We start from the raw sequence: 27568 nt of genomic DNA, 5'->3' as shown, positions 1-27568 counted from the left end.
TGTTACTAACACTGGCCATTCATCAAATGGTTGTTAATGATTATAGTGTAGACATAATATTACTGGTAATTTTTTAACATACAGTATAGTATAGTATAGATAGTATAGTGTATGTATGTATGTGTGTGTGTGTGTGTATGTATGTGTGTGTGTGTATATATATATATGTGTGTGTGTGTGTGTGTGTGTGTGAGTGTGTGTGTGTGTGTTTATTTGTGCTGATAAATAAATAAAGGGAGACTAGTATAGATCTATTTCAAGCTATTTAGCTCTCATCAGCTAGCCATACCCTTACTGGGATTTGAACCTGGGCTATATTACATAAAATAGTAAAAATATTGGGTTTCTGTCGTGATGGACTTTTGTGATGAGCCGATTGACAGATGATGGAAGCAGTTAGCTTCCTCCCTTATATATATACACACACACACACACACACACACACACATTTACAATATTGCTTTATTCTTATTTAAATCACAAATAATAGACCTTAACAGGTGCACCTGATTCCATATAATAATTTTACTGCAATTGTTATTTTACAGTTTTAGTTTGTTTCAAAATATATTTTTATCTGCAGTCCTACCTTTGTTCACTAAACCCAATGGGACTAGTCATCACACTAGTCATCACACAGACTTATCTACCATATCAGTTTTTGATGTTTTACTCTGTGTTGTTCTACAAAAGTTAACTTAATAGAAAGAGTATAGTATATTTCCCTGAAATGTATTCTAAAACAATTCTAGTGTAGCCTGTCCAATAAAGTAGAAATTATCTGAGATTAAATGCATATGTTATCAGTTTATTTGAGTTCTTGTAAATGAATGCATGTGTCATCAGTAAAAGCATTTAGCCACGTCATTCTATATTCATTTCTACCTATTGCCTTCAATTTTTCCAAGCATTAGGGTCTTCTCCAATGACTTTTGCCTTCACATTATGTATCTAAAATAATTAAGCTTTTGCTTCATTGTAAGTGCTTCCAGTAAGCAGTTGGATTTTACAGTTCTTGTAATCCAAGTTTATTCTTAACAATTTTCTCTGGCATTCATTTTTTTTAGTCACCTTTGCCTGATTATCAATCTTTCATAGCCATATCCTACAACTGGGAAATCTATGGTCTTGTTAATTTATATCTTGGTTGTGAGTATGATTTTGTCCAGGTTGTAAATAGCCTTTCTTCCAGGTAGCAGTAGATTTATTTAACTGGTAACTACCATAATGATCCTTGTGAATTTTTCAATCTAGGAAGATGTAGTTTGTTACCATTTGAACTTTTTTTTGGTAAAGTTCTGGTCCCAATTTAAAGTATCAGTTATTACTTTTAAAGCTGTATATGGCACAGTGTCAGGATATATCCAGCAATACCTTGAAACAAGCAAACAAGGAAGCAATTTGATCCAGACCCCTAGAGAAATTTGCTGAGGTTTACCAGATATAGACTAGATGATAGGAGACCAGTTTATAGGCCTTCTTAGAGGTGGCCCTCACTCTTTAGAATCCCCTTCCCTAGAGGAATGGATGGCTCCAGCTATCTTGATTTCCCCCCCCCCCAACATATTCAAGCAAGTTTGAATGTGTTTTAAGCTTCTCATCTGCGATGACTTTGTGCCTGCAGTAGAGTCCAATAGGATTAGATATATACATACTAGAAATAAACAAACAAACAATTTCTTCTCTTGCACCGAGTTGGCATTATCTTTTAATAGTGTAGATTTGCATTCTCATGTTAGCAAAAATTTTTGCTTCACTTCCAATCATCAGTGATAGCATCAACATCTTGGGAGATTTTTGATGTTTCTAAGGGCAACTTTAACTCCAATTTCTATTTCTTCCAGTCCAGCATGTTTCACAATGTATTCTGCATATAAAATAAATATATAAGGTGAAATAGTGTACAAACTTGGGGGCCTCATTTCCCAATTTTGAATTTTTTCCATTTTCCATTTTATTTGTTGTTATCCGTCCATGATAACATTTTTCAATTGCTACAGTAGATAAGGTGGCCTGATACTGCCAAGTTTTAAAGAGTTTTCCACAACTTGTGTAGACAGTGAAAAACCTTATTATAAAGAAAAATAGGGAGATTTTTCCTTATCTATTAGATGTTTGCAATATGATCTTGGGTGGCTCAATCTCTTCTGAATTGAGCTTGTATGTCTGGGAGTTCTTATTCTAAGTATTGTTGAAGACTTGATTGCAAATCTTGAGGATTATGTTACTAATGTGTATAAATGTAATGGAATGTTGATTGGATTCCCAGGACATATTATTGGCATATTCAATTTATTTGTTGAATTTGGATTCCCAGGAGAAAGAGAATTAAGACAGCTACTTGTATATAAAACGACAGCAAACCCATTTCTTCTAGCACTGATGCTACCTAGTTTGGTAATGAAATGTTGGTGAAAACAAACAAACAAACAACCCCCCCCCCCCCAAAAAAAACCAACCCCAAAACCCAAGCTCAGAAAGCATCAAGAATCCCACAATAAATAATTTGGTAATTTAAGCATTCCCCAGTACTGCCTATTTTTGATACTGATTCTTTCCAGTGTCTTCACCACCACCGTGTTTTTCTTAGCTCCTGGCAAATTTCATATGGCACTTTGACTACATAATCTTGTAATATTTTAAACAATATTGCTGACAGTAATACCTTAGGGCCTCCTTCGTTTTTCTGGGATGCTTGGCTCTAGTTCAATGAGCAAACCTTAATACTTTTAATCCATTTTGGAATTTTTAAAAAATTATTTCCATATATTTGTGCCACCTTATCTCAGTAAAATTTTGTAGTCTTTTATTGGGCCCATTATTGCATAATTTCTCCCCTTCTTTCTTGTCATTTTTATTGGATTATCATCTTCAATTTCAATTTCTTTGCTTTTTTCTGGAAATCATTTACGCTTTCAATAAAATGAACTAGTATTTAGTTAGACAAATGTCCTATCTTGGTTTCTACCTTGAGAAAGCTCTTTTCAATGTTTTAGTAGGCAGCAATTTTATTTACTTTTGCTTTTTTCAATTTGAGATACTTTCACATTTCACTTTTAAAGCTATAGACATTTCAATCCACAGTTTTAATCGAATCAAATAAATCTATTTACTGTATGTTTACCACTTAATTACACTGAATATTGCTGAGGCCATAGTTGTTTGGTCTGATGATTTGTTTTGTTTTGCTTTAAGTTCTTAAGAAGTTTTAAAAAGGGGACTTTGTGATCTGAGCCACAGTCAGCATTAGGTCTAATTTGACTATTTCATTTTGATTATAGTGTGTATGGTTAATTTCATTTTGGCATTCTCCAACCAATAATGCCGACATGTAGCTTTAATTGAGATCATGGGGGTTCCAACCTTTTGGCTTGCCTGGATCACACTGAGTGAAGAGGAATATAGTTATGTAATATAGTTAATGCATGTAAATCAAATAATAATGTATAGGTTTATGATCTTGTGGGGCCACCTTACTAGCTGTCCAGGGCTGCACGTGATCCATGGCCTTCAGATTAGACAGAACTGATTTAGGTGTTGAAATGAATTGTTAGTAAATATTGAATTTTCTAGGGAGAATACTATTAGTCTAGCTTCTGCTTCATTTGAGTTTCAGGGCTGTCATTTCTTTTTGTAGGGATCGTTCTTAGTCTGATCCCTTGTTTATAATTTCCCACAAGGAAGAGATAGTTGCAATTTTTTTAGCTATTAGAAATCTTGATTTGCAGCAGTGGAATTTTCTGTCTAGAAAAGAAATTACTTTAAACTGAGAATGGAAAATAAATGGAGCAATGGAGAAAGGGGAGAAGCTATTTGCACACCTGTAGAGGATGAGTTTTACATGTTATTTGGCAGAAAGTTTTAAGCACCAAAGTGACTCAGTTTTAAGTCAGAAACATGTATAATTTGTATTTCTCAAGGGATTTATGTGGAACTTTGTGAGCAAAGATCCTGTGGATTGAAGCTGATTTTGGCTAATGATATTATGTAGGAGTTAACTGTTCTGAGAACAGACAGATGGCTTGTGGGTGCATGTGTGTTAGAGTAGTGTTTGTAATGAACTTGTTATGTGAAGGAATGTGAATTCTTCATATAAGTCTTGGCACTCAAAACTTTCCAATGCTGCTTTGCTAATCTTACATTTTAAAGCATCCTTTCCTAAAGGTTCTATGGATTTTGAATGGGTTATGGATTTATGCCATTGAACATCAATATATTTGTATTACCATAGTTTTTTTAAAGAAAGCTTTACAGCTCAAATAAGTTGAATATGCCAATAACTAGCTGTCATCTAACATAATGCATGAGAAACATAAAGGATGATTTTTGTTAAGCTATAGAAAGAAGAAGAAGAAGAAGAAGAAGAAGAAGAAGAAGAAGAAGAAGAAGAAGAAGAAGAAGAAGAAGAAGAAGAAAGAAGAAGAAGAAGAAGTCCAAGTGGATATAAGATGGACACAAAATTGCAGCATTAGTAAACTGTCAAAATATACATGCTTCGTATATTTAATTTTGATACAATTATGTTTTGAACATAATTATGCTTGCAACATATCAATTAAATCATTGAAGTCTTAGTTCATATATACAAACCTAAGCTCTTAATTGGGAAAAAAAATTAAAATTCCAGGTAGTAGTTATCAAAATAACTACTACCTAGCAGAATGCACATTAAGCCTAAATGGTTGAGCTCAATAATAAGACATGTACAACAGCAAGAGAAAGACAGTGATTTGTGTGATAAAGAGGACCAGGTGTTGATTAGTATGCTTTCCGAAAGGCAAGTAAAAAGACCTATGAAAAATTAAAAGAGAGCTGAAAGAGATATGGTAAATAAAAAATTCAGTAGGATTGGACTCCTAACTGTAGGAAGAAAAATAATCTGGAAGGAGGGTCCTTAATGCTCTCTGAGCTTGCTTGTTTTCTTGCAGATGCTGCATTACCCAAATCAAGTAACATCATCAATGTTCACTGATGATGTTATCTAGTTTGAGTAATGAAACACATATTCTAATTTATTAATAATATGGTGGATTGGCAATTGCCTAAAATTTGCCTATTATTCAGTGTACTCTTCCTTGTTGCCATGGTTTATTGCCTCAGGCATTCAATTTATTAGTTGTAAGGGGGGTGTAAAATATATATTTAAAAAAATTAAAATGTAATCTTGCAAATTCCTGCAAGGCAGGCACACAAACCAATGCAGCAATTCAGATATGATTGAAATTATTTAATATTTTTTAAAATTAAAATTACAGGTGTCATCATTTCATTTTTTGTCCTGATTGATACTTTCACTGAAATATAGTGGGTGAAATAGGTAAACTACATTTTGGCAATGGTTTGCTCTCTTTCTTGTCCTATTCTAAGCTAAGAAGAATAAGACAAGAACATTCTGCTGCTGATGTTACCCAGTCTGGTAATGAAACGTTCAGAAATTACAGGTGAAACTATTTAAAATCGCTATTTAAAATCTTAAAAATCTTAAAATGCAGTAAAGTGCTATACTCAACAGTGGCCACAGGATTGGAAGATTTACATTCCACTTCCAAAGAAGGGCAATGCCCAAGAATGTTCAAACTAGTGCATCATTGCACTCATTTCACATGCTAGCAAAATTATGCTTAAAATCCTACAAGCTAGGGTCTAGCAGTATGTGGATCGAGAAGTACAGGCAGGATTTCGAAGAGACAGAGGAACTAGAGATCAAATTGCCAACATACGCTGGATCATGGAGAAAGCTAGGGAGTTCCAGAAAAAATCTACTACTGCTTCATTGACTATGCTAAAGCCTTTGATTGTGTGGATCACAATGAATTGTGACAAGTTCTTAAAGAGATGGGAGTACCAGACCATCTTATTTGTCTCTTGAGAAACCTACAGGTGAAACTCGAAAAATTAGAATATCGTGCAAAAGTTCATTTATTTCAGTAATGCAACTTAAAAGGTGAAACTAATATATGAGATAGACTCATTACATGCAAAGCAAGATAGTTCAAGCCGTGATTTGTCATAATTATGATGATTATGGCTTACAGCTCATGAAAACCCCAAATCCATTATCTCAGAAAATTAGAATATTATATGCAATCAATAAAACAAGGATTGTACATAGAACAATATTGGACCTCTGAAAAGTATAAACATGCATATGTACTCAGTACTTAGTTTGGGCCCCTTTTGCAGCAATTACTGCCTCAGTGCGGCATGGCATGGAGGCTATCAGCCTGTGGCACTGCTGAGGTGTTATGGAAGACCAGGATGCTTCAATAGCGGCCTTCAGCTCTTCCGCAATGTTCAGTCTCATGTTTCTCATCTTTCTCTTGGCAATGCTCCATAGATTCTCTATGGGGTTCAGGTCAGGCAGGTTTGCTGGCCAATCAAGCACAATAATCCCACCAGACTTTAATGAAGAGCCCCCCCCCCCCCCCGTCAATGGTGTCCTGCTTTACCAATGTTAAAATCTGGTCACCTTATGCTATACAAATATTTGCATACTTAGTGCCAATAATCAACTCAGTTATTCAATGCTGTCATGTAGTATGTGATTCCTGAAGACGGTGAGCAAGATCATATGTCTACTGAAAGCTGCATGTAATTTGTGTTGATTCTTTTGAGGAATTTTGGATTTACAGTGTTTTAATTATGTAACATTACTCTTAAATCAAATCTAGAAATGGAAAAGTGAATAGAGGGTAGAGTAAAGCAATTAAAAATAAATAAATGTCTACACAGGCCAAAAATATAGTATTTATTAAAATTAATCTTGTAGCAAGTAAAGTAGAACATATGGAGAAAAAGTATTCATAATTTACTCAAGCAGAATGAAGAACGTTTGAATGTTTGACAAATGCACCTCAGCTCTGATTCAGTTCAAACTGAAGATTCAAGCTTCAAAGTGAACATAATTTAAGCATATGGTTTGAGATTTCATGACAACACACTTTAGTTCAAGACTTTATTTAAGGAAAATATATATTCCATAGGGTTTAATGGGAGAAATGCAAAGCTTCTGAAACAGCTTCATTTGAGAGATGAGAATATAATCAACTTTTTACCAAAGCGTAATCCTACTGGCTTTAAACTGGATACATCATGGATTTTACTACAATAGATTGTTGAAATATAGCCCACATCACTTTTTTTAGAGCACAACAGAGTTAGGTAAGGGATAAAATGAACCTTCACATTTTATAATAAATAGTGGAAAACTTAGAAAGAAGATTTCTGAACAATGTGATGTCCTATTCTAGTTAATGAAATCCAAACTTTCCAAACCCACGTTTCAAAACATTAAAAAAAATCAATTGTAACCTTTTCACTTTTCCCAAATGCTTAGCTGCTTTCAGTAGTTGGATTTTATGAGGAGGGCTGGTTTACTTACTGAACAACCTTCGTTTCTTGATGGAGCTTTTCTGCCTCTGTATTAGGAGGACTGACATAATTTCTGCACAACCTTGTCCCTTCCTGGAAAAGATTCCCTCAACCCTGTCAGAATTTGTTATATCAAAATTGGTACCTTTCTGGCACTATTTATGCTACTTAATTAGTAGTGATAACAGAAATAAGTTTGTAAAAATAAACACAATGTCTTAGTAATAGGTGTGTCAGAGAGAAAAAGGCAGCGTAGAACAAATGGAATTTGTTCTGCCTTTCCTTCCTTTATTAAAGGCAGCACATTCTTAAGATTTTTAGAAGACCGATGCCTGTCTTAAAACATACGAATTCATATCCCATTTGATTCCAAAGTCTGCTCTCACAGTGACAATGTAAGCTTTTTTTTCTCATTGTAATGTGGAAGGGCTTCAATTTACCAATTTTATTGGACTAATCAGTCTTGAGCTCAATGTTGAGAGCTGACCTGAACTTCCAGTTATATTGGCAGGACCAAAACAGAAAGGTAATATTCCACTAGTACCAAGGACCACAATTAAAACTTGCCACATTAAAGAAAATGAGAGCTGAAAAAATGATTGAATCCATTCACCTCAAACTGTGAGATGGACAGCAGCTAAATGTAATAAGTAAGTTATAGAAGCTTTTCACTCTCTGGCCTAAAAGCTTTGAGGGGTACAGAATTTAATGAACTGATCATTTTCTCGGGTCAATGGGAGAGTCTATCACACTCCTCAGTCCTCTCATCATGCTTCATATGTTGTTGTTAGTTGCGAAGTCGTGTCTGACCCATCGTGACCCCGTGACAATGTTTCTCCAGGCCTTCCTATCCTCTACCATCCTCTGGAGTCCATTTAAGCTCACGTCTGCTGCTTCAGTGACTCCATCCAGCCACCTCATTTTCTGCCATCCCCTTTTTCTTTTGCCCTCAATCTTTCCCAGCATTCGGCTCTTCTCCAGTGAGTTCTTCCTTCTCATTTGGTGGCCAAAGTATTTGAGTTTCATCCTCAGGATCTGGCCTTCTAAAGAGAAGTCTGGTTGATCTCCTCTAGGACTGACCAGTTTGATCGCCTTGCAGTCCAAGGGACTCGCAGGAGTCTTCTCCAGCACCATAGTTCAAAAGCCTCAATTCTTTGGCGCTCAGCCTTTCTTATGGTCCAACTTTCACAGCCATGCAATGCAACTGGGAAAACCATAGCCTTAACTATACATACTTTTGTTGGCAGGGTGATGTCTCTGGTTTTTAGTATGCTACCTAGATTTGCCCTTTAGATTTATCCTTGGTGTTTTATCCTTGGGGTGGACAAGCTTCTGCCTTAGTGTGTTCTTGGGTTTGAAGTGTGCATGTATATTGTGGTGGCTGAAGATCCTCCTTTTTCTGATCTTGAAAAAGCACCTTTGGGACTTAATACATTTGGAATAAATGCCTTGCTAAATAAGTTCTACCTAGCTAATGGAACAACAGTTTTAAAGGTAATAATGTGTAACTGTTATGCACATCTGCTCCCAGTGGTGATTTTTATATTTTTAATAATTTCATTTAATCACTGATAGCTATATTTATGGACTACCCAATTCACATGCTGCTTTCACCATTCACTATACTTACAGAATTTTCTGAATTGAATTAATCAATTCATTAAATTAAATTTAAAGATTTTAATTGCAAATACAAGCCTCAGCAAACACTTAGTAAATAATAATTAAAATAATCTACATCATATTTTGTGCAATTAATTCCACTTCTAACAATCTTTGTTCTGCCTGTTAGCTATATAACTTACCTACATCCTTGAAAAATTTGAGACACACATGGTAACATTATGTGCTTCACCGAAGTCTTTTTTAAAGGGAAGACAATGGTATTTTTTCCATTGCATAATAGAACTATAATAGAAATATTGCATACTTTTTCCTGAGAATTTGGGCTACTGAGATCATATTAATGCAAGAATCCAAACTATAGCATCCTTATCAAACATTTTTCTGCCTGTGCATATCCAATGAATGAATACCAGTTTTACCAATGAATGAATACCAGTTTTACCATTGAATTGCTTTTATCTTTAGTTTTTTTCTTTTAACATTTGATTGGAATGAAGACTTGTGAAATTTAAGTTGATTATTCTACAATGTACGTAAGTGATATATGACAATTTGTGTTTTTCTTCTCAAAGCTAAATATAACTTTACAACGTATCTTTTCATACAAGATCTTCTCCAGTTTGTCTAATTCTTTCAGTGTGATACTAAATCAGTGTACTTAAAATAGGATCTTAACAATACAGAACAGAATAGCACTATTATTTTAATGAGGTGGCCTATATTTCTGTTGATTAAGCCTGAAATTATGTTTTCAGGCCTTTTTTGAAGCCAGAGCACGCTATTGACAAAGTGTAATGGTATGTGGAAATGATGTTGGAAAACAGAAGGAAGAGCTGTAGCTTAGACAATGTTTGATAAAGGAAGTTTGAATCTGAAAAACGAGGGTTGGTGAAGTGTCTCAGAAGCAACCCTCCCTAGTTCTTGGAATAATAAAAATGAGGGGTGGGTGGGGGGGATACTTAATATAATCAATAAAGATAGAGCTAGCCCTCCTGAGAGTTCTTCTTATCTGAACTATCCTGCAAGTGTGACACATATTCAGTTTATAGTCAACTATAATTCAAAGGAATGTTATACTTTCTGTATTAAAGTATTTTCTTTTTTCTTAACTAAAGAATCTTACATTTATTTCTATTAAATTTTATTATGTCATTTTAGATCCATGCTCTAATTTAATGAGACAATTATGAATTTTACTTTTGGCTTCTAGAGTATTAGCCATTACTTCCAATTCTGTATTATTACTAATTAATTCTTTTAAAAATCTTTGTTCAAAATTCTGAAAAAAATATTGTGGAGTGATGAACATTATGGTAGCTCCCCCCCTTTACCTCTCTCCAATTCAATGGGAAATTGTTTATGAAAGACAGACTTGATTCAAATGTATATTTTCTGGAAATATTTGTTTTAATGTGTACTATATTCTACAATTCCTAACTCTGAATAGTTATTATTAATTTCTGATAAGAGATTGGCAAAATTAATGAATTAATAATCAACAGGATGAAAAAAAACCAGTGATAACAAAAGTTGTAGATGACTGGGATAGTAACCCATCCATTTAAAGCAGTTAATTTCATGTGTTCATATTTATATAAGCCATAGTCAAGTGGTAGGTTTTCCAATGACTCTATGTTGCTGCCATTACAGTAGCCCAGCTGTGTGTTTTCTGTGTGAGAAATTAATTTTAACTATGTCTCAAGATGCTTTTTCAAGAGGCAACTGGATTTTCTGGTTTCTCTTTGAAGATGTTTCACTTCTCATCCAAAAAGCTTCTTCAGCTCTGAAGAACAACCATGACCTGGATGACTGAGAATCTCCATAGACAATTATGATTATGGTTTTCAGAAATTCTTCATCTTCAGTATTCTTTTCTTTCAAGACTGGCATGTTAGCATCAATTATTTAACATTTTTTTTATGAGCAATGAGGTTGTAATGGATAATGGCATCCATTTTAGCTTCAGGTCTATAAGAAATGTTATCAACTTATTATGCAGTCTACTAAACAAAGTGCTACATTTTTTGCTGTTTGTCCAAAATTGTGTGTTTGGGTCATGATGGGTCGGACACAGAGGTGGTAGGGGAAATTTTGAGTAGTTTGGGAAATCGTTAAACAGGCTGGCCCCACCCCCGCTGCCTTCCAGCTGATCTTCTTTTGTTGCCCTGAACAGGAGAATGGAGCTGGAAAGCAGATTAGTGGGGTAGAGAGGGAATGGGGATTTTGTAGTAACCTTCCCTTGCCACACCCACAAAGCCACACCCACAAAGCCATACCATGCCCACAAAGCCACACCCACAGAACTGGTAGTAAAAAAAAATTGAATCTCATCACTGATCAGACATGACTTTGCAACTAACAACAACAAATCATAAATAAGACGTTTGATCTTCTGTTGTTCTTCCACCTAGGAAACTGAACAAGATAAAACTTGCCAGAAAGCAATTGTAATGCTTGAGGCTCTTCTTAAAAAGTTTTTCATTATTTTAGGAAACAGCTATTCAGGGCAGCCCTAGTCATGTTGCCAACAACTGGTGCCTTAAGTGAACTGTGCAATCTGGTTTATTTGTTTTTGTTTTCATCTTCATTTTTATTTGTTACCCTTCAAAATTTAGTGTCACACTTAACTTGGCAGTCTAGGAGACCACCTAGTTTGCCTGTAAGAGCAAGCTACTGTACTCTTGTTTCAATTTTGCAAACAGAATAAAATTTGGATGCTGCATTACAAAGATTGAAGAAATGCCATAAAAGGAGGATCAAGAGAGGCATATCTATCGCAAAAGTTAAGTTTGCACTTTTTAGTATTCCTGTAAAATTCTACTACAGTTCACTGTCATAAAGTTATGAAATACACTTTTTTAAAAAAAAGATGGCACTAAGTTGGGATGTGTAAAAGATGGGTGCTATTGATTAGTTTTAGTATGTTGTGGAGATTTAGAGGTATGAAAACTGGGATTATATAGCAATAGCACTTAGAGTTATATACCACTTCCCAGTGCTTTACAGCCCTCTCTAAGTGTTTTACAGAGTCAGCATATTGCCCCCAACAATCTGGGTCCTCATTTTACCAACCTCGGAAGGATGGAAGGCTGAGTCAACCCTGTAGCCGGCAGTCAGCAGAAGTAGCCTATATTACTGCATTCTAACCACTGTGTCACCACAGTTCTCATGTGGAGTTCCCTGGAGACTTTTCCCAACTGGATTGAGATGGTTTTCATGTGGTCTGGCTGGCCTGCAATTCAAGCCAGTTTGTTTGGAAATGGGATCATGAATGGCTTCTGAGGCCCAGTCCTTTACTCAGATTGTGGGCTTGACAACTGTCCATGGGAGATTAGAAAAGGCAATGGCAGTTGGATTGTGGGGCCACCAGCTGTGTGATTCAGCCATTTTGCACAGGAAATACTCCACGTGTTTTTCAACAATCGACAGCATAATTGTGGGAAGGAGGCCAAGTCTGGTGCCAGAGAAAACCCATATCAACTTGCAGAAGGGACTGCACTGTAGGGCAAGGAGAACAAGGAAGACAATTATGCTGGAACACAGATGATGGGTGTTTTTTTCTCATCTGGCTATATTGAGGGATTTTTCTATGGTGGAGACAGAGCTGGAACAGTCTGGTTGTGGTGATAGAGCAAGGTCATCTTCCCTCATCTGACTGTGTAGTCACCTTGCTTTTTCCTGAGAGAGATCTAGTAGGCATTATGAAGAGCCATCTGCATCAACTATTTAATCTGTATTCATTGTGATCCAAGCAAGTTGACTGGATGGATTTAAGTTGGAATGGGATTGCCTATGACATGAGAAGATTTGGTGCTGGTACTGACTCTTCTTACCTTTCCTATGGGTAATAGATTATGCAATTGGGGCTACAGGAATCTGGTGAGAGAGGATTGACTGTTAGCATGATAAGTTTGGTAGATAGGCAAAGAGGTGAGATAACCCTGATTAATTGGAGGTGCTGAATGCAGAATACTGCAGAAGTGCCTCAGGTCTTAGGGAGCTCTCATTGGAAGATTGAAGTTGTGTATGTGAGGTGGGGTGTGTGGGCCTCAGCATGGAACTTTATGGACAGGGAAAAGAACTCTAAAGAGATAAGGGCAGATTGTAATTTTCTGACAGAGATGTGATGGTATACGCAAAGCAAGATATTCATAGGAAAAGGCCCCAAGCATATGGGGGGCGGGGAGACTTATATCTAACTCCAATATAATTCTATGCAAGGATTTGAATCCCACTTTGAAAATGATTCAGACGAATTGCTTTGGACGTTGCCAGAAACCATGATATGATGATATTAAAATAACCTGCCATTTTTCAGGCTTCTGAACAAGCCTAGGGAAAATATGATTGTCCAGACATTAACATCAGTATAACTTGTTGTATAAGAAGTACCTCATCTTATGCCCCTTGCATTTCTAAAATGGAGAACCTCCAAGTCCCTTTGTGACAGCTGCTGCTCATTCACACTTCTCTTTCCCTTTTTAATTGGAAATGAACAGACAGATTGCACAGTCTACAGGCTAAATTTTGCTCAACAGCTATTTTACAGTTTTTGTTTGTCTCTCTGTGTGTGTATACATACAGAAATACAAGATTTAAAATTGTCAGGTGTCATTGTTATGAGGAGTAGCTTATGGGTTTATATCAATCTGGACTTTTGTTGCTGTGGTTGTTATGGGCTATCTTCATTATTTAGTACACAGTGCTTTTTATACATGAAGCAATATGCAAAGCAACTTTGCACTTCACTCAAATACTTCTATAGAAATATAACAAAGATTGTGAAATAAAAATAAAAATTCAAAATGTTAATTTTAATATATTCAAAATCTGTTTTTGAATTTAGTATGTCTGTCAGTCAGCTCACAATAACAAAAACTTTCTAATCATCAAATTTCATCAAACTTATCAAAACCTATCTCCTTTCTCCAGGAATGTCCTCCCTACACAAACAATCTTACTTAACTAACTAAACTAACTAACTAACCAATCTATTAACTGGATAGAAAATTATATTTCAAAATATGTTATGATAGTGAATTGTGAAATCTACTGAATCAGTAGATTAAGACAGCATGGAAAACAAATGTCTCAAATATGCTCATGTAATTATGAGTTCACTAATTCTTAATAAATGACTGTAGCCACGTGTTCACCATGCTAGCTTGCCCTCTAGCTCTGACCTCTGGTATTCTCCATGAGGAATTCATATTTCTCTCTCTGGATGCATACAAATGCTTTCCCGTTTAACAAGCACCAAATGAAGTGGCAATTTTAATAGCAGGTGTAGCACTTGTATGTGAAAATGTTCAGGTCTGCCTTTTCAAATTGATGAAGAAAGAAAAGATACTGGATTAGAAAGAAAAGTAGAGACATGGTTTATTTTCCAGGATTTCTTGTAATTTATAGGCTGACCTTACCCAAGGGGGCAACATGGGTAGCTGATGTTCTCTGCCTTCAGTCCAAAATTTAAGGTAGCTTTCTGCAAAAATAGGTAGAGGCCTTATATGGTAATGCTTAATTTTTATGCTATTATTACTGTTCCTATTAGAGGCATTTGAAAGATATCTATTTTACTGAATTCAATGTTTTAGTGAGATGGACTGTGTAGAAATGTAATATAAATAATAAATATTGTAATACTGCCTTTTTCATTAATTTTCCACTTGTTTTATTCTAGTGTCACTATATAGTTCATGATGTGCCAAAAAGTGGAACCTATTTTAAAAATATGAAAACCTTTGAGAGAATTCCTTTTATATCTGACTTCCTCCAAGTAATATTGCCCACTTATTTAAGATGTTATTGTAGTTACTGCAGATAATTTGAATAATTTGATTCAGAGAGATGCTTAAACAGTTGGACTAAGATCTGAGAAATCCAATGCAATTTCTATTTTTAAACCTGCTGACTATGTGATCTTCCGCTAATGACTATCTTTCATTGCAGGATTATTGTGAATTAAAATTGGAGAAGAGAACATACATGTGTTGTATTTTGCATTCCTAGAGAAAAAGTGGAATATAAATCTTATCAATAATGGTAAATGATTGTCCAGCTCTGAAGCTCATTATTTACCGATTACAAGCTTATTTACAATGTATCAAATGTTTCAACTTTCCATTTTCCAATTAAGAGTGCTCAAAAGTTGTGACATGCTTTGGGTATTTGTAAAAACATTTTGGTTACGTTAATATAATTTAGATGTGCTTGGTAAATAACTGCATACATACAGTATCATAACTTTTTAACATTTTGTTTGTTTCCTTATGGTAATGGTTTGCTACTAAAAGAAAGCTTTCATTTATTTGGTAAAATACAGATCAGGCAATGGTAGAGTGATGTTTGAACCATCTTTATGAGGTGCAATATCAAAATATTAATGAATAAAGTTGAGTTCCTTTATCTTTATCTCTTTTCCTCTCTTCCTGCTGTCTAGTCTTTCATACTCCCCTCTTAAATGAGAACTGTGGTTGTAATGAGGCTGCAGACTTCGTTATAATTGAACTGTATCAATAGTGTCTATTAAATCTGCAGCAGCGGTAGCAACAGTATGTGTGTTTGGTTTTTGATTTATTAATCCAGGCTGTTGTGTTTGTTTCGGCATTGAATGCCCCCGCCCCCGCCTTTGAAATCCCCCCCCCAGTTGTAAACTCCTTTACTTTATCTCCTGAAATATAGGAATGAATCACTGATTGTCTGTATCAGGTTGGCTAATAATGTACTTGTCATACTGAGTCATGTAGTGGTGTCTGATTTTTTTTAAGGACTTCCAGATAAAAGGCCTTATTTTATATGCCACAACAGACTAGGCAATGCACAGAGCAAGACCTATTTAATGCAGACAAAGCACCTATACTCATCCTTTTCTCTATGAACGTGTAACTTCTTCAGAAATTCTGATTTCCTTAAAAGACCCTGGTTCATTTTTATTGTTCTAATTTTTTATCTATTTACCCTTGCCCATTTATGCCTAAATGGAGGCTACTGTGCTGATGCTACTGTGATTGTGAGCTATCAAGGGTTGTTTGAGATATCAGAGAGTAACAAACGTATTGTGGCATATGTTTGGGAAAATGATTGTCTGCACAATTCTAATATTTGTAGGAATAGACATATCAAACTGTTCACATTGTTTTTCAAATAATTTTCAATGAGATTTCAACTTAGATTTTAAATCCATGTAGAATCCATTGGTGACACTTTAAAGTTGGACTATGGTTTTATTTTTCCTTTTGCCTGATCTTGATTGCATGTGGATGTTTTGGATGCATTAAGTGTTTTTTGTCTTTCTCAGTTAAAAATCTAGTTGAACTGGAACAGATCAGAGAATAAGTTTCCTTTGTTATATATACTGGCCTCAAAATTTTTGCCATGCCAGACATTTGCAAATAAAAATGTCTGCACATGTGCAAAACCTTAAAAAATGAAAAAAATATATAATTTTTTTCAATGAAAATTGTTCTGCACATGCACAGAACCGAAAAACAAGATGGTGGCCCCATAGGAAAACTGGTTTGGGGGTGTTGGAGGCCTGGGTCACTGCTGGTTCCAGCGACCGAGGCCGCCATGTTACTACCGGTTTGGCCAAACCAGTCCGAACTGGTAGGAGCCCACCTCTGCTGGCAAGACTTTGGATGATATGTAGACAAGAATTTCTTGTTACGTATCATAGGTCCAAAATGTTGATAATTGTTTTTTTTCCTTGTAAACTGCATGATGATAATAAGATTTATTTCCATAGAGCAGTGATGGCTAACCTTTTTGGCGGCAAGTGTGAAAGCACATGCGTGTGTGCGCAAAAGCACTTGTACGCACACACACACACCCATAATGTAATGTGTGCACCACCTGCATGCTCCCATGTGCACGTGTGACCCCCCCACATGCATCCCACACCCACACATGAACACATGATCTCCCTCCATGCACCCATCCCCCACGCATATATACATGTCACCTTCATGCGCCCCGTCCCCTGTATGCCACAGGTTCACCATCACGGCCATAGACTATAAATTTCAGATAAGAATTTCATGAAGTATAACTTTAAACTATGAATATATAATGCATAGTTGGATAAAGTTTTATTATTGTTTTTGTTTAAACATGACAATCTGGAAGTGTTGCAAACGTAGTGGTATTCAATAAGTTGTTCATTCCAGAATTTTTAGATAATAAGCAAAATCTTTTATATACTATTGTTCAGTACCTAATAATTTTAAAGATATGATAGATTTGATTATTTATAATCTATATTTTCTTCAATTCAGATATAATTATAGTTCTTTCATACCTAAAATAGCAGGTCTTAATAGAAGAATCGATGTAATAGTTATATGATCGGTGTAATTACCATTCTTACTTTTGTTAACATAGAGCCAAAGTAGTGCATGCAAGGTGAAGTGAGGAACCAGCACTTCCAACTTTGCTGTACACAGATCAGCTTCATTCATGCCTTCCATCATTCTAGAAAGGGCATTGTGGCCCAAACAAGCAATCTCTTGCAGGTTTTCCAATGGTAGATGTTTGCTACACCATATAGTTAGCCAGCACGAAGTTACCAAGTCACAGACCTTCAGTTCCAAATCTATCAGGAGATGCAAGTGTGACACATACTTCCAGTTAGAACAGGGAGTGGGATAGGGCTTTGAGGAGAAAACTTACTACTGAAAAAGATAATCTGGAGGGCTGTGAAGACCTGGCTTTTAGCATTGGATTAAGATGGGAGTTGAACTATTAAGATGTTCTAGTGCTGGAAGGAAAGGGTATTTTTAATTTTGACTTTGTTTGATGGATTTTGTGATCTGCCTAGAGTCACTGTATGAGTTAAATGGCCATATAAGTCATATAAATACATACATACATACATGTAAATAAACCTGATAGGCAGAATTGGATTCATGGTTAGAAATTGTCTATTTCTTATATAATAGACACCAAGAAGGGTAACCTTCTGGATGTAATCTCCCTTACTAATCCAAGACCATCTATTTTACAAAATTCTTTTCAAGAATGAGTATTGGTACATGCTAATTTAAATTCTTTGGAAGAGAAACCTATCCAAAGGTAAACATTCATTTTTATTCTGATATCAATGTATTTGTTTCCTTTGGTTAAAATGAGAAGCAAGACATTAAGAGCAGCTTTGGGACTCGTTGGGCACTGGGTACAAATGAAAATTAGCAGTGAAAAACTTTGTCTTGTTGAACTTCATGCAGTATGTAGGAAACATCATGTGATTAAATACACATAATAATTAAAAGTTAGTTTCATGTTTCCCAAGAATACTATGTGATACAGTCATTCTGAAATTATACTTGTGTTTAGTTTGAAGGGGTCTATCATAATCACTTTTTCAGCAAAACATTTAAAAAATGGTTGTCCATGCACTTTTCCTGGCAAATTTTTTGAATTGGTTTGTCATTGCTTCTGCTTCCTAAGGTTAAGATAAAAACTGACCCAAGGTCACCCAGATGACTAATGAAAGTAGAACTTACAGCCCAGTTTTAGACTGAACCACTATATCAAACTGGCTCAAATTAGTCCTTTCTGATGAGGAAGTTCTCAAGATTCATGTGTTGTTCATGAACAGAGGTGGGTTGCCACCGGTTTGGCCCGGATTGGCCAAACCAGTAGTAACAGCAGAGGAGGCTCTGCCCACCTGCCCATACGCACATGTGCAGAAGCATTGTGCGCATGTGTGAGCAACTAAGACCTGGCTGTTCCGGCAGGCCTGGGGCTGTTGAATTATCCAGCCCCACTTTAAGTTATGAATGTTGCTGTAATTTTTAATTGTTGTATTGTTTTATATATTCCCCCTCCCTTTTTTATTGTAAGCTGCCTGGAGTCTTCTGAGAGTGGGCGGCATACAAAACTAATAAATAATAATAATAACTTATAATGCAGTAGTTTTACATGTTCTTATGTTAGCAGTGTCTCTCACTACCTGGAACATAACAGATAGTCGGTTCATTCTTGTAAATGTGCTCAACAATTGAGCCTGTTACCACAATGCCATTCAATTCTTATCTGCATTTATTTTACCATTATGAACAACTATAACACATTGTCTTTGTGATAGCCAGATGTGAATTATTGTTGAATGAAAGACTGAATATCTGCTGCTGATTGCCATTTCAAATTGCTTGATTTAGTGACTATAGAGATTTTGTCATGTTTCAATATACATGAATATAATTGGTTGCTGCATGATAGTTACTGTACACTGGGATTTTTAAAAGGTCTCTGTAAAGTTATTTTTATCAGTTTTCCTTGTATTCTCCTCCTTTGTCCATGATTTAAAATGCAAAATACATTTCTTGATCTTTGTAAATAGTGAGTTAGCATCCTGCATAAAAAGTATTAAAATGTGCACTTGAATAATTAGGTGCAGCATTGTAAAGCTCTTGGAAAAGCTTAACAAATAATCTGGATATTTGCTGCTTAAAAGATTGTAATGCATTTTGCCAAAGTGTACCCAGCTTCCTTAAATATCAGTAGAATTTGAATGCTTTAAAATAATTTGCATAAAGCTTGGGGTGCCTTTCAGAATATGTATTTCTTTTACACATACATTTTAAACAACTTTAGTCAGACTTCTGGAATACTTCCCCTAATATGAATTTAAAAACAAACCTGGGCTTCTCCTTTACATTTAAACACCCTGCTTTTCTTAAGTCTCAAGGCAGAGATGAGAGTGATAACAGCATCCTGAGGATTCAGCGGCAAATGTCTGAAATTGATAGACTGGGCTATGAATTAAGTTTTACTGAATGAATCTGATTCCTCATAAACTCCATTTCATAGGAAAGAAACAATTACCCTTCTTCAGCCACACAAACATCTTATAATGTGGTAATGTGTCACATGCTTTCTATTTTTTGTATCTACATCAACATATCTCTGCAAAGAAAGAAAAAAAAAACTTAAATATTTTCCTAAGTGACAAATGCTAAGGAGATGCTTTTTTTTCCAGTTTCTCGGATCAGGCAATATTGTTGTGTGTGTGGGACTTCTGGGAAAGAAATGGTGGACGAAAGATGGTTCTGTGAAAAGTAGATCACCTCTTTGAAATTCCTCTTCGGTCAAGGGCAGAATTTGAGAGCACCCACACGTGCTCCATACAGTTACTCCTTTTACAGAGACTGCAAAAAAGTGGTTTGTTTGGGTATAAATTTTTGGGAGATGTGGGAATAGCCACTTTGCTTAAATCTTGGTTGGTGGCTTTTAAAGGGACACTAAATCCACATATTTCTTTTTGTAATAATTTTAGGAAATTGCTAGTTAACTGCATTTCAGCTGTTAGAAACCTTTGAATTAATAAGTATGACAGCACCAAGTGAATTTCCTTCAATCCATAACAAATGAAGGTTTAATTATGAATTTAAGATATTAAAATGTTTGTTTAAAATAAACAGCGAAAGATTAAAAGTTTGATCTTAGAAAGCTGGTAATGGGCTAACAATCCAGATAAATACGAAATAAGATTTTGGAATTAATTATAAAAAATATTTTCCATGGAAAATGTTTTTGTTTTGATTGTTTAGAAAAACAGAAATAAGATTTAAAAAGGACATTAAAGTGAACTAAAGATTACAATGAAAGAAGAAAATTTAAATTTGACTTACAATTATGGAATGAAGAAAATATTTTAACATTGGATTTATTAAAGGCATTTTTGAACAATTGACCCAGAAGTTAATTTTAATAGTGTCTTTCTCTATAGATGTATCTTAAGAACGGTATGGTGTGGAATACGAGCAAGCTCTACCTGACAAGATTAGACTAAATTCGGATTATATGATGGAATATTGCGAGAATATGGATTCTCAGAAGGGAGGGAAGTCCAGGGAGTAAGAGGCAACTCAGCCCAGATATTATGTGTGAGAGAAAGAAGTTGAAGAGAACCCCTCACTTATAGTTCACTGAGTGATGCTGAGAGTCCTGAGTCTGGCAAGATTTTGTTTATAGGTGTGGAACAATAAACAGCTCCACTTGGAAAAATCACCACCTGTCATTCTTGCTTTTGGATCTGTCAGTTTATCTAATGAAGGTTAAAACAGATAAAGGTAATCCTTGATTTATGACCACAATTTAGGCCAAAATTTATGTTGCTAAGTGAGACATTCGTTAAGTGAGTTCTGACCTATTTTACAATTTTTTTTACCAGAGTTAAGTGAATCACTGTAGTTGTTAAGTTAGTAACACAGTTGTTACATGAATCTGACTTCCCTGTTGACTTTGCTTTTCAGAAGGTTGCAATAGTTGATCACATGACACTGGACTACTGCAACTGTCATAAATATGAGTCAGTTGCCAAGCATCCAAATTTTGATCACATGATCTTGGGGTGCCACAACAGTCATAAGTGTGAAAAATAAAGTCACTTTTTTCAGTGCTGTTCTTTAGTGCTTCACTAAAGAATAGTTGTAAGTTGGGGGTTATCTGTATATTTTCTTTTTTTTCATTCTTTTCTATTTCTCTTTCTATTTTTCTCTTTCTTTTCTGTACTTTTTATTCTATTTGTTTTTCTATTTTTTCCAGTATTAGCTTATTATTACTATAACTTTAATCTTTACAAAAATTACTACACACACACACACACACACACACACACACACACACACACACACACACACACGGAATACTGTGAAAAGGCAATGGAGAGAAAGTAATACCCTTTTGCTGGATCTCCTGAGATTGTTTATTTGTTACTATGTTCAGTGTTTTAATGATGATTCAATATACTGGCATATGCCACAATTGTTATTGTGTTTCCATGGGATTTCTGCAAGCCTTGCTAATATCTCTAGCCTTATTTATATAACTGGGTTTTGTTTATCAGATTATACTGGGCATCAAAGTCCACTTTTTACACTATAAAATAATGTCTAGGCTATTGACATTATGCATCATTTGATTTTTGGAACTTTTATTTAAAAAAATATTCTTGAAGGAATCTTTAGGGCTATGTGGTTGTCTAGCTTTTACTTTTACATAGTGGACAATCACTTAAATATGACACAGCAGTGTGTTACACCTTCCAAAAAAGCCAACACACTCATAGGCTGCATTAGTGAATTAACAGAGGTATAGAATCAAGACCATGCAAAGTGTTAATACCATTTTATAATACCTTGGTAAAACCACATTGCATCCAGAGTTTATTGCATGCGGTTTTGGTCATCACAATATAAAAAAGATGTTGAGACTCTAGAAATACTGCTGAAAAGAGCAACAAAAATTATTAGGGGATTGGCTAAAAATATGAAAAATGGTTGCAGGAATTGAATATATCTAGTTTAATGAAAAAGAAGGACTAGGGCAGAGGTGGCATTGACCAGTTCTGGAGAACCGGTAGTGGAAATTTTGAGTAGTTCAGAGAACTTGTAAATACTACCTCTGACTGGCCCCACCCGCATCTATTCTCTACCTCCTGAGTCCCAGCTGATCGGAAAAAAATGGGGATTTGCAGTAACCTTCCGCTGGAGTGGGGTGGGAATGGAGATTTTACAGTATTCTGCCAGGCCCACTAAGCCATGCCCACTAAGCCATGCCCACAAAACCAGTAATGATTTTTTTAAATCCCACCACTGGACTAGGGGTGACATAAGTGCAATATTTCAATAACTAAGGGACAGAAAGAAGAGGAGGTCCACCTAGATTCTCCAAAGCACCTGTAGGCAAGACAAGAAGCAATGGATGGAAATTAATCAAGGAGAGAAGCAACCTTGAACTAAGGAGAAATTTCCTTACAGTTAGAACAATTGATCAGTGGAACAATTTGCCTCCAGAAGTTACAAGTGCTCAAATGGAGGTTTTTAAGAAGAGATTGGACAACCATTTGTCTGACATGGTATAGGGTTTCCTACTTGAGCAGGGGATTGGACTAGAAGTCCTCCAAGGTCCCTTCAGAGTCCCAACTCTGTTATTCTGTTAAACCTGCCGTTCTGGTAGTCAGGAATAAGCTTGATGCCCCTCCCCAATTGCTGGAACGATGTGGGCCAGCCCCTTACATTTTCCAGGACAGCCCCATGAGCTGGATCCAACCATATCGTGGGCCAAATCTGGCCCACAGGCCTTGTGTTTGACAGCCCTGTGCTAGTCAAATGTTATAAAAATATAGCGTCCTAACTGAAACAGCAGAACGAATCTGGTTACCACCTGTGAGAAAACTGGTCTGTACCCTGTTGCATATCGCATTGGATCTCCAGCTTGTCTAGTAATAGAAAGCTCCATTAGGCACACACAATTAGCTGGAAAGCTGTGGCAAATTTGCATATTGTTAATTATGCATAATTAATGCAATTTGCATAACATTTATAAAGACCCTGAATTCGGGTCACAGCTGGTAACATGTTGCACTTTTTCTGAGGTGACATTTGAGCTATTGAGAGACTGGCTGCAACAGATTTTTAGATGTCTCCTTTTTGAGATTATTGTCAATGAACATATATTCTGTAACATTTATTTTAATAGGGTTCAGCAATTAATTATTTTTTTACAAATGTACCTTTAAGTGGATTTTAATCTTCTGCAGCATACTTGGTTAATGTTGGTTATTTGGACACTTTACAGTCTGGCTTTGATAAGGAAACAACTTTGGTTCCTTAGGAGTGATTTTTCTTATATTGGGAGCGAGGTGGTATCTGTTTGACTTCAGATTTAGTTAGTATCTAATTGGTGACCTGATGAGTAATGTGGATACATTATTTGATGATGATTCCAATCCTGTTTGGCTAAATATTGTTGGGAATTGTGGGTAGAGAATTACTTCTCAATCTTATGGGTATTAGTATATGGATCACATATGGCTGACAGTTCTTCTACATGCACACTCATAAATAATATGGGCCCTCAAGTTCATATACATCACACATATCTGGCCACAGTCAAGGCTTTTAACATTTCACAGAAATAAGTTTTAAAGAGCAGCTCTAATTTTGTTCCCATTTCTTGTTTATGATCCAGCAATTGTAAAATTGTATTTTTCATCATAGAAAGAAAATATTATACCAAAGGAAATTTACTAAGTAAATAATACTAAGTATTAAGCCTCTTTACTATTGACAATAAGGATATATCAGTTATCTAAATTAAACTGCAAATTAAGCTCATTAGGAAATGTTTCATGATAAGGTAATAGTGTTTTCATGCTATTATCCTAATGTCAGGGTTAGATTGTGGACAAAAGTGACTTCTATTTTCTAGTCAGGCATTAAATTCCAGAACAATGCCTTACAGTTAATGGATTTAGAACTTAAATAACATTTAAACAAAATAAAATCTTGCTGAATTGGAAGAGCCCTAAAACTATTTATACCACAGGCAATATTTAATTAATATTCATCAGTATTCTACAATTGCTAGGAACAGTGAAGCTTTAAGATGCATCATTGAACAGTGTAAGGAAATCTTTGATTCTTGTTGAATCAAAATATGTTTTATATGCTGATTTGTTTGTGCACAAGTTGTACATGAAGTGCCATCATATTAATAAATACTTTTTAAATGTCCGGTGGGGTTATGTTTACATGAGAATGCAGAGCATCCAAGCCTTAGGTTTTTAAATTGATAAGATTTAAATTCACTTAATTGTATTGGAAGGTAAGCAGGCTTTTAATTTTTGATTGATTAAGTGCCATCAAGTTTTTTTGACTCGTAGTAACCAGATAGATTTTCTTTATGATAGCTGTATCTGATTTAATTCATCAGCAGTTCTGACAGGACCCACATAAGCTCTTTTAACTGAGTTAATCAATATTGCTGTTGACTGTCCTCTTCTCTTTCCTTCAATTGTTCTAGGTTTTTTCTAGAGAGCTGCCTCTTTGCCAAATGTATCTAATTATGTCACATAACATCATAAATTATTGTGTACATTCATATCATCAGTGAACCTGGTTTTTATAGCAAGAAGTGCTGAATTTTTTTAAAAAATTAATAGAATTAAGTTTTATATTTATATGCTTTAGAATGTAATACAATTCTGCCTGATATACGTATTTTCTACCTTTTAAATATGGTAAAATTTACTATCACTAAACAAGTTAAGGAGCAAAATCCGAATACAATGCATTAAATATAGTGTGATTTTTCTGCAGATACTGTTTAGAATGTAGTCATGGGAAGAATATTAAAAAGCTATCAAACCCACTGTGATCCTTACCTAGAATACTTTGCAGAATATAAATTTGAAACCTGTGTCGAAATCAGCTGAGGTATGGTGTGTGTGTGTGTGTGTATACACATTATTTCTAATTCTCTCAATGCAACTCAGGCAATTTCCCCCTCTGTAATCTATTACACACTTTTCAAGATACTGAAATATGTGCCGGAGTCCAGGTTTGCAGGTTCTATAGGTATTATAGTAATATAACTCATTATAGATTCCACAAATATATGTAGATCTTGTAAATGCATGTGGGAACGATGATAGTATGTGCAAGTTGCATCAACCTGGCAGCCATATAACATTATCACAGCACCACTTTTTAAAAATGCTTTTCTGAAAAAAAAAATCCTAACTGCAAAATTTAAATCCCATTATGATTTATGACTTTTATAAATAGGTGAAAAGATGCTTGGTGAAGTTTCCACCTGAAAAGTTAATTTAGATTGAATCATTCTTGTGTGGTGGTTGCAGGAAGTACACCCGGGTACAGGCATACAGGTGCCTGCTGGGAGCACCGGGTACCATTCCGGTAAGGTGCTCCGGGGGGCCCACCCGCCCGCCCATCCTCCTTACCTGTATTTGAGCTCTTCTGCGCTTCTGCACATACACCGCCTGCATGAGGCTCTGCTGAGCAGCTGGTGCATCGTGGAGGCTTGCGGAGGTATCGCAAGAGGTAAGGACGCATGTGCATGCTGCACACGTTCATGTGCTGGATGCCGGGCCCCGTTGCACTGTGTACCAGGATCCAGAACCCACCACTGTTACATACATACACACAAACTTCAATACAGTGAATATTTGCAAGTTACTTAGTTCACATACCATAATAACAGACAACCTTGAAAAGTAACTGTCAAACAACATTAGAGCAACAGTAGATAAGAAATTTACATAGAAAATATGAGTATTTTAACATTCAGGTTTTTTCAGGCCCATGTCTGCACAATAAAGGTAATTGCTTCAAAAAAAGACAATGGGCGCATTTCCATTTGTGAGGATATTTAGGATATTGCAATCTGTAAAATATAAAGAACATGATTTTCTATCTTAAAGACAAAGGAGAAAAGGCGCTCAAGGCCTGGTGGCTGCATTCATGCAGTGCTTTTGGCTATAATATGTAAACAGATTGCCATTACTATGGTACTTCTGGGATATTCTTTTGATTTCCTATTTTGAATCAAACCTGGAATTTCCAGGTGGTCCAGAAACCAGGACTGGCTTTGCTTAACTTCTGAGATTGGCTAGCTATGCATAACATGCCATCATGAATATTAACTGCTGCTTATTTCTAACTTTGATCAAGGAATCCGCAGTACATTCTGTACATGTTTGAGGGCAGAGTGGTTTTTTGTTTGAATGCTGCACTTTTTACAGCTGCAATAATTCTTCCAGCAGAATCACTATTTTAAGTCCAAATTGCTGGAACACTTGAAGTTCATGCTCTGGGATCACTGTAATTTTGGCCTCCCTAAGTTTGATTCTGCTACGAAAAATACCAGGTTTCATAATAGTTAAAGTTACTGGAAGCTGCATCCCCTTCATTTCAGATTGAAGTCATTCATCTACGCTATGAAAGTATTTTATGTAATTATTTTTTCTGTTAAGGTAATGATTTAATAGCTGAACAGCTGTAAGGCTGTAATACAGAAATGATGATGCAATAAGAATGAGTCAGCAGGGTTATTTAATTTATCACTTTAAGAGACTGTGTGTATACACACACACACACACACACACACACACACACACACACACACACACACACACACACACACACACATATATATATATATATATATATATATATATATATATATATATATATATATATAAGGACCTGTTAAGCCGTTCTCTCTCTGTGTGTGTGTGCTTCTGTGCTGTAGCTGATGATTGATTGCCTGACTTTGCCCAGTACGTGTATGTATATATTCCTTGTAGATAAACCACTATTTGAAAGACACACCTGTTTACTGTATTTTACTCTTGGATTTTTCAAAATAGTCCCATTGTGTGCACTATGACATACTCAATAATTTTTTTTGAAATCAGAGGAATAGGAGATTAATAAATACACAGGTCTAACCTGTAACAATATCTGGGGTTGGAAGTAATCAAAATAATCAGGATTGTTTTCAGAAGCAATCAATTACTATGTCAACTTGCTCAAGAATGGTAAAGTAGGCAGTGAGAATACTTGTAGAAACTCATGGAATCCAAACTTCATTTTTTTAAGAAAAAGGCTTTCTTTAAAATAGTTATCCCTGATTTATTGGGAGAGAGACAGGATACAATAATAATAAAATAACTAGCCAATAGAAATACAGTGAAGGTCTCACATCTTAAATATGTAAAAAACTATAAAGTATCCATAGCTATATTTAAATGCTACCTTCCACT

This window comes from Thamnophis sirtalis, unplaced genomic scaffold (assembly GCF_051295495.1).
Source record: "Thamnophis sirtalis isolate CommonGarterSnake01/CBP01778 unplaced genomic scaffold, rThaSir2_p1.2 scaffold_9, whole genome shotgun sequence".
NCBI classification, from domain to species: Eukaryota; Metazoa; Chordata; class Lepidosauria; order Squamata; family Natricidae; genus Thamnophis; species Thamnophis sirtalis.
The sequence above is the reverse complement of the archived record's forward strand: the minus strand, read 5'-3'. Positions refer to the sequence as shown.